We start from the raw sequence: 8831 nt of genomic DNA, 5'->3' as shown, positions 1-8831 counted from the left end.
TGACAGGGGAGCTGGTGGAACAGAGGCTTGCGGTGGGGAATTTGGGGGAGTGCAGCTTGTTCAATCTGCACGTCTGTGCCCCAGCTCTGATTCAGGGGACTCTGACTCAGAACAACCTGGGCAGGGTCCCAGGGTCTGTATTTTTAAAGCTCACCAGGTGGTGTTGATACACAGCAAGAGTTGAGAATCCCCTGGGAAGCTTGATAGAACTATAAATTCATGGCAAAAGCAAAGGAAGGAGTCTGACAGTACCAAGCACTGCTGAGGATGTGGAGCAACTGGAACTCTCAGACACTGCTGGTGGTGATGTCAAGTGGTACAGCTACTGTGGAAAGGTGCTTGACAGTATCCATTAAAATTTCAAGATATGTATATTCTAAAATATATCTCAATAAAGCTGTTAAATATATGCATATCCTATGGGTTGGTGCCAATTCCACTTGACGGTATATATGCAACAGAAATGTATGCATTTAGGTATCAGAGGCATGTTTAGGCACCAGAGTATTCACAGCAGCATTTTCCATGAAAGTCAAAAATTGAAACAAACTAAAAGTCCAACCACAGTAGAAGAGATCAATAACAATGGTGGCACATCCACACAATGGAACTGTTTTTTACTAAAACGCTCCCAGTCCATTTATTGGCCACATGAGGTGGTCGTCAAGAGACAAGTTAGAAGATTCTCACAGGAAGTAGTATAATAAATGCCCGGCAGCACGAGGGGTTCAACAGACGTGAACAAGGCACAAGAGGTCTGTCTTCAGGAAACAGGCCAGTCCCCACATGGAGCAGGTGACTCCTGTAAGCCTGTGAGGCTCAGGGTTGTCGTGTCTGGCTCTGGCCTGCTGGAGCGCATGGTCCCTGGAGCCCACAGCCAGCTTGGTGGAGCTCAGCATCCAGTTCGTACTTCTCGAAGAACTTGTCAGTGAAGGGGATGCAGGTGAGGAACTCACACCGCTCACAGCGGACAGGATAGAAGTAGAAGAGGACCACCAGGCCAGCCAGGAGGCCCAGGAAGACCACCTGAAAGATGATGATCTGGCAGCATTTCTGGTACAGATTGAACTTGCCAAAGCTGATGTAGGGCTAGAAGGCGAAGGAGAGGAAGAGGCCACTGATGAACCCCGAGGTGTGGGCAAAGTTGTCGATCCAGGGCAGCAGCCCAAAGGTGAAGAGGAAGAGCACCACAGCCAGCAGCTTGAAGAAGGCATGCCAGGGCCACTCCAGGATCTGCCAGCTCTGGAAGAGCTCCACGAAGAGTCAGGCCAGGATGCCAAACTGGGAGCCAGCCGGAATCACCACTTCTTGGGACAGCAGGAAGATGGCACTGGCCAGGTTGCCAGTGACACCACTCAGCAGCTAGATGATGGCTATGTGGTGTCACCCTGCCAGCTTCTCCAGGTCCTACAGGACTGTCATTTGGAAGCACATGGACACCAGGCAGTGCAGGATCCTGGTGTGCAGGAAGAGGGACAGCCACAGGCGGTAGAACTGGTCAGGCACCTCAGGGTTGAGGAAAGGCAGGAGCCCACACACATCATCCATGCAGTGCACCTGAGAGCAGAGCGTGGCCTCCTCATGGAAATAGCCCATCATGAAGTTGCAGTACTCCCGAGAGGTGATCACATACTTGCCCTTGGTGCCAACGCAGCAGGACCACCCTGTGATGACACCGTCCATGTGAAGAAGGTTGGTGTGGTTCCTGGCGCTGGTTTTGGTGCAGATCGGCCACTTGGTAATGTCTTCTGGCCATTCATGGGGGTCTTCCCGGGAGGGCTCATCACATACCCTGGGATCCTGGTGGCAGACAGAGCCAAACTGTCTCTTGTGGCTGGCAAGCTCTGGGGCGCTGGGATGGATGGGCCACATCACCCACACTGTCAGCGTGGACGAGCACTCCTCCTCCGAGGTCTGCAGGCAGCCCGACCTGTCATTGTGCACGCAGCAGGCCAACTGCTTCTCACACTCGGGCCCGCACCCTGAGCGAATGAAGCTGTGCACCTGTGGATCCTGGCACACGCAGGGCGAAAACTTGGCGCCCAGGTGGATGAGGGCCTCCGAGCTGGGCCCGATCCAGAAATTATCCTGCTGCATGTACTTGATGTTCTCATAGACCCCATGGTTCCATAGCACCGAGTCCACCATTTCATGTTGCGAGAAGCCCACGGGCATGATGCCATAGATGCACCCGGCTAGAACGGTGACAAGCGAGTGCATGAAGGTGAGCCAGTAGGTGAAGAAGGGCCTGTGGTTGTCCATGTCCTCAATCTGTCGCCTGACGGAACTGTCGATGTGCTTGTGGTAGGTGCGGCTGGTGAGCTGTCCCACCATGCTCAGCCCATACAGCCGCTTCTCCCGGGCGAAGAACTTGCACACTGGCACAGCGATGCGCTGGCCCCGCCGCGGCCCCACGGTGCTCACCACCTCCTGTCGGAGCCGCACTTTGGGCTGGGAGGCTGTAGCGCCCTCCTGCTTCCGCTAGCCTCGCTCCAGAAGCAGCATAAGTGGCTGTGCTCAAGCTCACTGCGGTCCAGGGCCCTGCTTGTGAGGTCCTCCTGCTCCGGTGCCTTCTCCCAGTCCTGGAGTGCTGCCTCCGATGGGGACTCAAAAACTTCGTCCAGGTATGTGGACAGCTCTTCATGAAGGATACCTTCCTGGGCAAAGAAGGATATGTCCAGCTCATCAGGGAAATCAGTCGTGTCCTCTGCCAGAAAGCTGGTTGGAGTGAAGTTTCAACGCTATGCCCGGCACAAGGCGCCGTCCCTAATGCCTTTCATCAGTGCTACGGCTGCCCGGAAGCTCATCTTGACCACTGACTCTCGCTTCCCACAATGGAAGTTTACATAACAATGAAAAAGAATGCGCAACATACAACAAAACGGATAAATATCAAAAACATCATGCTGAATGAAAAGGACTGGACAGTGAAAAATATACACTGTATTATTCCATTGATAAAAAATTCAAGAACAGGTGAAAACAAACTTCCCTGTGCAGTGATACACATAAGGTGATAACACCATAAAGAACAGCCAGAGAATGATTTTCAAAAAAGGTCAGGAGGGTGGGTACCTCTGGGGGAGCAGAAGGGGGATACGATTTGAGATGAGCCCATGTGGCAGGGTGGGGGGATCTTCTAAGGGGATAGCAATGTTCTGTTTCTCAACCAGGGTGGTTATGAGGGTGTTTACTTTTCATTACTCTCTACGCTGCACCTCTGTGTTAAACTCACACGTATATTTTATAATTTTAAGTAAAAGAGGAGAAAAAAGATGCATCTGTGCCACTGCCTGCAATGCTGATTCCTTATGTTTGGGCTGGGGCCTGGGATGAGCGTTCTGAATATGCCCACACCACCCCCACGTGATTTCAGTTCACAAGGTTCTGGGGCCACACTGGGGTCTAAGACGTCTGCTGAGCACACATAGGGTGAGGAATCCAGAAGCCAGCCTCAAATGGGTGGGTCCCACCTCTCTACCCATTGCTGGTTTTGAGTGGTGTGTGGTACCTGAGGTGGGGACCCAGCAAGCCCCCAGCAGAGCAGCCGGCCCACAGGCCACACTCAGTTGATGCCAGTCCTCTACAGAATTGTCCTGTGGGATATTCGTTTTAATAGGAGCATGCTGGGCTTACAGAGGGACTCCAGACAGAAGGGTGGGAGTTCGTCACCAGTCACTGGAATCCCACAGCTGAGGCTGGCAGCCTGGAGAACCCACCCTGAAGGCTGGGCCCTTTAACAAAAGGGTGGGGAGGAAGCAACTGAGGGGCTGTCATCAGGGAGGCAGCTGGCATCTGCTGGGGCATCTGCTGAGGCCCGCCCTGTCTCCCCAGAGTGTGAGGGGCATGCCAGCAGGCGGGCAGGAGAAAAGGGGAGCTTCAAGCCCATGCTCTGTGTTAGAAGTCACAGAAGATGGCAGCTGCGTGGAGGCTGTGCCCTCTTATCAGCCAGGACAGGCTTGGGCAGGTGAGTCTTGACCCCACCCCATCACCACCTAAGGTGGTGATTTGTTAATCACCTGCTAAGTGCAGGCAGCCATGGCCAGTGCTGGAAATGGGAGGACCCACCCTGTGGGGCTCAGGACTGCTGTGTTATAAAAGGCAGTGAGTGGATCGCGGGTGTGGTGAGAGGGTGTAGCAGGGAGCAGCTCCAGGAGGCTGGGGGCAAGGTCTGGAGATCCGTGGGAATTGGCCACACCAGGAACCCCAGGCAGATAGAAGAGTCTGGGCAGGGCGTGGGGTGGGCTGACAGTGAGCACAGGCTGAGCCTTCCACGCAGCAGGCGTGGCTCTCAAAGCTTTCCTGCATTCACTCCATCCATCCTCAGGACGGCACTGGGATGCAGGCGCTGTGAGTCCCATTCTACAGATGGAGAACTGGGCCGCAGAGAGGTTAAGAAACCTGCACAAGGTTACACAGCTCATCAGCAACTGAGGCTGGATTGGAACCCACTTCATTACGCAGCCTCACATTCGGCTTGTTTTTCCCCAAGAATGGAAAGACCAGTGAGCAAGGAAGGCAGGGAGAGGCGAGGGTGAGAGGCCTGGTGCTGGGCCACGCTGAGCCGGAGGACCATGGGAAGACTTTGAACTTGATCCTTACAGCAGTGGGGAGCCACTGACCATAGAGAGGAAGTAATGATATCAGATACGTATTTTACAGGTGCTCTCCTGCCATGTACAGCCTGACCGTGAGGCAACACTGGCCAGTCAACAAACATGGCCTCACTGGTGCAACATTTGCCAAGAATCTTGTGGGCACCATCTTCTCTTCAGGCTGTAGGTTCCATTTTGACCCCACTGTTAGCAAGGACATCTCAAATACCAACGTACGAATTTTACCGACTTTGATGACTGTAAGGAAGCCCTGTCCTGCACAAACCCCATCAACCACTTGAACTATTGATTCATCCTCTAAAAAGCACAGTTAGGCTACTTTCAAGTTTTTCCACTTTCAGTCTTGCTTTGTTGAGATAGGTTTCATGAAGTCTTTCCTAATTAAAGTTTGTAATGAGGATTTGATTCGCCAATCCATTTCTTTGCTCGTAGCTCCTATACCAGTTGTAGACAACTTCTACCACTGTGGAGTTCCTTTTTTGCCCATTATTTCCTTCGGCTCCAATTCTCTCCCATCAGATTTTGGCAGAATTTAATGTTGGCATGGAGATTAGATTCGTCTGTCAATTTTAGATCAATAACTATTTTTACTGTGCACAGTTTTAGTTGATGCCAGTTTTATTTTGTGTTGATTATTTTTACTAGTGATGTTCATGATGAATTGGATAAGAGACAAATGGTACATGTTTCTTTCTTAGGAAACTGATGAGAAATCGAAAAATGTTTGTGAGTCAGAAAAAGAAAAGAAGACAGACAACCAAGAGAAAGAGATCCAGCAAAAGACAGAGGCTGATAGAGAGGCAGAGACAGGAAGACACAGAGACAAAGCAGAGAGAGACACACGCAGTGATGGTTTGGCTCCTGGCCACTCAGTGGAGTCAAATGACAGTGTCCATCCTAGTGTGCCCCATTGCCCTGCTTCCTCTACAATCAAAAGCTGGACATTCCCACCTCCAGGCAGTTGCCTCAACCTGGAAGGTCCTTTCCTTCTGGACTCAGCTCAAGGTTGCTCATTCAATTGCTCAGAACAGCTTTATCAAAATAAGATAAAAGGTCACCCAGATGGTGTCCCAGCAGACATGACCTCTGGGAAGATACTGACCAACGGACAACACCCCAGGCCCAAGTAAAACCAACTCATCCCTTGGCCTAAGTCAAGTTGCTCACATGTACCCTAGGTGCATGTGCGGCTGGGGGTCCCACTTGTGAAGTATCTAGCAGGGCACTGGCACACAGTGGATGCTTAAATAGTGCCCCTCTGCCCTGATGTCATCATGGTCCCTACCTCAATGGGCTGGCTAAGGATGACGCAAACCCTCTCAGCTCTGGCTTCGCTTGCAACAGAACAGTGGCCTCATCCTTGCCCAGGGCCTGTGGGGTGAAGAGGATGTGAGCTTAAGGTCTCCCTGGTTCAGCCTTCAAGCTGGTGAGGGGTTCTCCTTTGCAGGACAGACCTAGACTCTGAGATTGAGCAGAGGCAGACTCTCATTGGCCTTCTCTTCCTGCCATCTCCACGGTGTGGAGCTCCACGTTAAGAAAGCCTCTGAGGCTGAGCCTTCGGGAAGGACTGTGGTGATCGATGAGCACTGTCATCGACAAGGGCCAGGGGAGCTTGTCTTGTGTTTCCTGCATCTTTAGTTGCTGCACTGCAAAGACCAAGAGCACAGAGACCTGGGTCTGAGCCTTAGCTACACCACCTCCAGCTAGTGACCGTGGGCAAGTCATGTCACCTCTCTGAGCCTCAGTTCTTCATCTGGGAAATAGGGATAATACCATGATTTATCTCATAGGGTTGTCATGAGGACTAAGAGAAGTGACACATACGTGGGTGCTAATAAGAATTTATGAAGGGGCTGGGCACCATGGCTCACACCTGTAATCCTAGCATGTTGGGAGGCCAAGGTGGGAGGATCGCTTGAGGTCAGGAGTTCAAGACCAGCCTGGCCAACATGGTGAAACACCGTCTCTACTAAAAATACAAAAATCAGCCAGGCGTAGTGGCAGGCACCTATAATTCCAGCTACTCGGGAAGCTGAAACAGGAGAATCACTTGAGCCCGGGAGGCAGAGGTTGCAGTGAGCTGAGATCGTGCCACTGCATTCCAGCCTGGGCGACAGAGCAAGACTCCGTCTCAGAAAAAAAAAGAAGAAGAAGAAAAAAAAAGAATTTATGAAGGAATGGGTTTTTCCTCCCTTATTTGTCAGGTGAGTCAACAGTGAGGTAGAAGAGCTGTGGTCTGAGCTGGATTATTTTCACATGTAGTGACCCATGCCAGCTGTTTTCTCTCTCTCTGGCCCTCAATTTCCTCTCCAATAAAGTGAACCTAACAGTTTCTTGTAAAAAGCTAAATACACACTTAGCATTCAACCCAGCAATCCCACTGCTAGGTATTTAGCCAAGAGAAAGGAAACACACATTCACATGACACTTGCATATCCGTGTTTAGGGCAGCTTTATCCACAGCATCCCAAACTAGAACCCACACAAATGCCCACGAACAAGTGGATGGATGAACGCTCTGAGGTACACCCACTCCCTGGAAGAACAAGGCACTGACACGTGCAACCACATGGGTGCGTCTCAAAACAGGCTGAGCCAAAGAAGCCGGAGACAAAAGATATCCATGCTGTGATTCAGTTTATACGAAACTCTTAAACACAAATCAAATACATACCAACAGGAAGATCAGTGGTAGCCTAGGTCTGGTGGGAATGTTCTAATTGTACCTTGATTGGGTTGGTGGCTACACAAATGTATACATTTGCCAAAAAGTACTAAACTGTACACTAAAAATGAGTGTGTTTTATTGTATATACATTAGACTTCAACAAAGTTAATTTTTTTTAAATGTCCCTGAGACAACCTTCTTGCAAACTTTTCAGGGCTCGTATGTGATCGGATGGGAGGTTGGGCATGTAGGAACTTTGTCAGGCGGGAAAGCACTTCACAGGTGGGAGGCATTGTGGTAACTTCTATGGTTGGTACTGAAAACAGCAACTATAGCCCAACAACGCAGGTTCTACTGAGAGTCTCCCACCAAGGTGAGAATGCCACAGCCCTGGAGTCAGGCCCAATCAGGCTGGCGTTCAGTCTCCCACCTTCACAACCCGCTCTGCCACCTGCCTGGGGCAAAGTGGCCTTCCTCCCCAAGCCTCTGTTTCTGAAACAGTCCCCTCAGCTTGGCTCTGGGCTGAACACAAGGTATGCCATCAACCCTTATCAAATGTTGATTTCTCCAGTATCGCATTGACTGTGAGACCAGGGCAGAGAGGAGCAGCCTCCCCAGGGCTCACAGCTCTGCAGCAGCAGAAGCAGACAGAACCTCACATCCTTCCATGCCATTCCTGGACTGGCCTCTGGGCTGTACCCGATGCCACACGGGGTGGGGTGGTGGGGTGAGGCTGTCCATCACACGGGTAACAGGTTCCCTCTGTGGCTCTCGTGACAGTGTCTGGCAGCCTCTCCTTTCAGCATAGAGGCTGATGGCTAAGTCACTGCATGCCAGGGTACTCAGAGAACTACTGTGTCCAACACAGGACTTCATGTTGGTCCGTATGGGGCAGGGGCTGGGTCTGGTCACCTCCACACTCCAGCACCTAGAGCAGGTGCTAAGCCAACACTCATTTACAAGTGGTCCATGGAGACCACATTGTGCCAAGTCCTGGTGGCCCCAGAAGGTTCTCCTCCCTCTCCCTCTGCTAAGACCCCATGGCCTCTCCTGCCTTCCCTGAGTGGTTTCTCCCAGCCTCAGGTGGGAAAGGGACCACACATCTTTAAATTGCCTCCTGGTGTTGGATAAGCACCTTTGCTTCCCCATAATGGTTCGTTTATGTGTCAACTTGGCCAGGCTGGGCTGGACGTGATGGTGCACACCTGTAATCCCAGCACTTTAGGAAGCCAAGGCGGGAGGATCACCTGAACTCAGGAGTTCCAGACCAGCCCTGGGCAACATAGTGAGACCTTGTCTCTACAAAAACTAAAAAAAAAAATTAGCCGAGTGTGGTGGCCTATGCTTGTAATTCCAACTTGAGAGACTGAGGCAGGAGGATCACTTGAGCCCGGGAGTTTGAGGCTGCAGTGAGCTGAGATTGCACCGCTGTACTCCATGCACTCCAGCCTGGGCCACAGAATGAGATCCTTTCTCAAAAACAAACAAACAAACAAACAAGAAACCCCAAAACCCACAACTTGCCCAGGCTTTAGTGCCCAGTTGTT

General features: G+C 51.3%; 1 pseudogene across 1 annotated transcript; it reads right to left on the bottom strand.

The window, feature by feature from the left end:
• Window positions 1-819: 819 nt before the first annotated feature.
• LOC108544844 (inactive rhomboid protein 1-like) lies at window positions 820-8160 on the bottom strand (annotated as a pseudogene). The gene is made up of 2 exons (XR_001889970.1): window positions 7984-8160; window positions 820-2825 (listed from the first exon to the last, which is right to left on the bottom strand). The product of XR_001889970.1 is annotated as an inactive rhomboid protein 1-like (transcript).
• Window positions 8161-8831: the final 671 nt, after the last annotated feature.

This window comes from Rhinopithecus bieti, unplaced genomic scaffold (assembly GCF_001698545.2).
Source record: "Rhinopithecus bieti isolate Rb0 unplaced genomic scaffold, ASM169854v2 scaffold_26131, whole genome shotgun sequence".
Classification (NCBI taxonomy): Eukaryota; Metazoa; Chordata; class Mammalia; order Primates; family Cercopithecidae; genus Rhinopithecus; species Rhinopithecus bieti.
The sequence above is the reverse complement of the archived record's forward strand: the minus strand, read 5'-3'. Positions and strand labels throughout refer to the sequence as shown.